Below are 3,276 nucleotides of genomic sequence, written 5' to 3'. Positions count from 1 at the left end.
GAGACCCTGCAATAATTGTCTTCATGTGTCTGGCTTATTTCACTCAGTATATTGCCCTCGAGGTTTTGTCATCAACCCATTTTTTTTTTTTTAATATAGTTTTGTTCACTCACCATACATTCCATCCTAAGTATATAATCAATGGTTCTCTGTATGCTAATATATTTATGTGTTCACCACCTTCACCACTATCTATATAAGGGCATCTACATTTCTTCCACAAGGCAGGAGGGAGAGTCAAAGAAGGTAGGGAGGCAAAAGAAAGAGGAAAAAAAAATGACAGCTAGGAAGCAGCAAAAGGAAAAATAACTTTAAATCAAAGTAGAGTAAAGAATCAGACAATACCACCAATGTCAAGTGTCTAACATGCCTCCCTTATTCCCTCTTACTGCATTTACCTTGGTATATTGCCTTTGTTACATTAAAGGAAGCATAATACAATGATTCTGTCAGTCACAGTCTCTAGTTTATGCTGATCACATCCCTCCCCCAATGCCTCCCCATTTTTAACACCTTACAAGGTTGACATTTGCTTGTTCTCCCTTGTAAAAGAACATATTTGTACATTTTAACACAATTGTTGAACACTCTAGATTTCACCAAGTTACACAGTCCCAGTCTTTATCTTTCCTCCTTTCTTCTGGTGTCTCATATACTCCCATCCTTCCTCTCTCAACCATATTTATAGTTATCTTTGTTCAGTGTACTTACTTTGCTGTGCTACCATCTCCCAAAATTGTGTACCAAACAACGCACTCCTGTCGTCTATTACTCTGCAGTGCTCCCTTTAGTATTTCCTGTAGGGCGGGTGTCTTGTTCACAAAGTCTTTCATGGTCTGTTTGTCAGAAAATATTTTGAGCTCACCCTCATATTTGAAGGACAGCTTTGCTGGATATAGGATTCTTGGTTGGCAGTTTTTCTCTTTCAGTATCTTAAATATATCACACCACTTCCTTCTTGCCTCCATGGTTTCTGCTGAGAGATCCACACATAGTCTTATTAAGCTTCCTTTGTATGTGATGGATTGCTTTTCTCTTGCTGCTTTCAGGATTCTCTCTTTGTCTTTGACATTTGATAATCTGATTATTAAGTGTCTTGGCGTAGGCCTATTCATATCTCTTCTGTTTGGAGTATGCTGTGCTTCTTGGATCTGTAATTTTATGTCTTTCATAAGAGATGGGAAATTTTCATGAATTATTTCCTCTATTATTGCTTCTCCCCCTTTTCCCTTCTCTTCTCCTTCTGGAACACCAATGATATGTACATTCTTGTACTTTGTTTCATCCTTGAGTTCCCAGAGATGTTGCTCATATTTTTTTCATTCTTTTCTCCATCTGCTCCTTTGCATGTAGGCTTTCAGGTGCCTTATTCTCCAGTTCCTGAGTGTTTTTTTCTGCCTCTTGAGAACTGCTGTTGTATGTTTCCATTGTGTGTTTCATCTCTTGTGTTATGCCTTTCATTTCCATAGATTCTACTAGTTGTTTTTTTGAACTTTCAATTTCTGCCTTATGTATGTCCAGTGTTTTCTTTACAGTCTCTATCTCTTTTGCAATATCTTCTCTAAACTTTTTGAATTGATACAGCATTAGTTGTTTAAATTCCTGTATCTCAGTTGAAGTGTACGTTTGTTCCTTTGACTGGACCATAACTTTGTTTTTCTTAGTGTAGGTTGTAATTTTCTGTTGTCTAGGCATGGTTTCCTTGGTTATCCAAATCAGGTTTTCCCAGACCAGAACAGGCTCAGGTTCCAGAAGGAAGAAATATTCAGTATCTGGTTTCCCTGAGGGTGTGTCTTAGAAAATTGCTCCACCCTGTGATGCCTCAGGTCAGTGCTTTTCTGCCCAGCAGGTGATGCCTGTTAGCCTATAATTCTTGACTGGTGTGAGGAGGTATGGCCTTGTTCCCCCAGGCTCTGGGGTCTGGTTCTGAATGGAAAGGGCCCCAACCCTTTCCTCTTAGAGAAGATAGACCTCCTAGGGGGAGGACATTAGCATTTCAATGGTCTCTCTCTCTCTGCTTGTGCTGTCTCCACCCTTCCCGGAGTCACAGCCCTGGAAACTGAAAATGACTGGGGCTTTCTCCACTGAGCCAAAAAAGAGACAGATAGTCCCCTTCAGACCCAGTCCAAGGTGACCCTCCGGCTCTCCAAGGTCAGTCGTCACCCAAAGCCTCTGTCTGTTTTTGGGGGATTCATACCTGTAGTGAGCAGTTCACACTTGCTACTTAAAACTCCAGTTGGAGCTCAGCTGAGCTATATTTGCTTGTTGGGAGAGAGCTTCTCTCTGGCACCATGAGGCTTTGTAGCTCGGGCTATGGGGGAGGGGGGTCTCATGACTTGGATCCACAGGTTTTACTTACAGATTTTATGCTGTGATTTTGGGCATTCCTCCCAATTCAGGTTGGTGTATGATGAGTGGATGGTCTCGTTTGTCCCCCCGCAGTTATTCTGGATTATTTACTAGTTGTTTCTGTTTTTTTTTTCAGTTGTTCCAGGGGGACTACTTAGCTTCCACTCCTCTCTATGCCGCCATCTTGCCCAAGCCTGAAAACCAATTTTAATGGTAAAAACCATAAGCAAAGTTGAAAGACAAATGACAAATTGAGAGAAAATGTTTGAGCTGGATATCATGGATAAAGATTTTACATTTAAATCTAAAATACGAAGAACTTTAAGAAAAGTGAAGACAGAAAGACCAAAAATCCTATTTTGAAAAAGACATGAACCATTCCCCAATAAGATATAAAAATGACCCTTAAACATATGAAAAGAAGTGCGATTTCACTCGTGAGAAATTAAAATTGAAACTATGCCACCGTACCATTTCTCACCCATTAGACTGGAAAATATTCCAAAGTTTGGCAACACTCTCTCTTGCCGAGGCTGTAAGGAAAAAGGAACCTTCTTACGGTGACAATGCAAAATGGTATAACCCCCATGAAGGGAAACTTGTTGAAATATAACAAAATTACTTTTGCATTTACTCTTCAAACCAACAATTCTACCTCTTGGGATTTACCCTGAAAATATACCTTCAAAATATGAGGAAACATATGTACAAGGTTGCTAACTGCCACATTATTTATAATAGCAAAATAGTGGGAACTAGCTAAATACCCAAACACAGGAGCACTTCCCACAATGGCGCACAGGATACAGGTGCAAAAAAAAAAAAGAACGAAGAAGATCTTATGAACTCTTATGATGTGATTCCAGGAGATAGTAAGTGAAAAAATAAAAAAAAAATAAAGTATAAGGGAATGTCCACAGTACTCTC

This window comes from Choloepus didactylus, chromosome 7 (genome assembly GCF_015220235.1).
Source record: "Choloepus didactylus isolate mChoDid1 chromosome 7, mChoDid1.pri, whole genome shotgun sequence".
In the NCBI taxonomy this organism is placed as follows: Eukaryota; Metazoa; Chordata; class Mammalia; order Pilosa; family Megalonychidae; genus Choloepus; species Choloepus didactylus.
Note: the sequence above shows the minus strand (reverse complement) of the source record.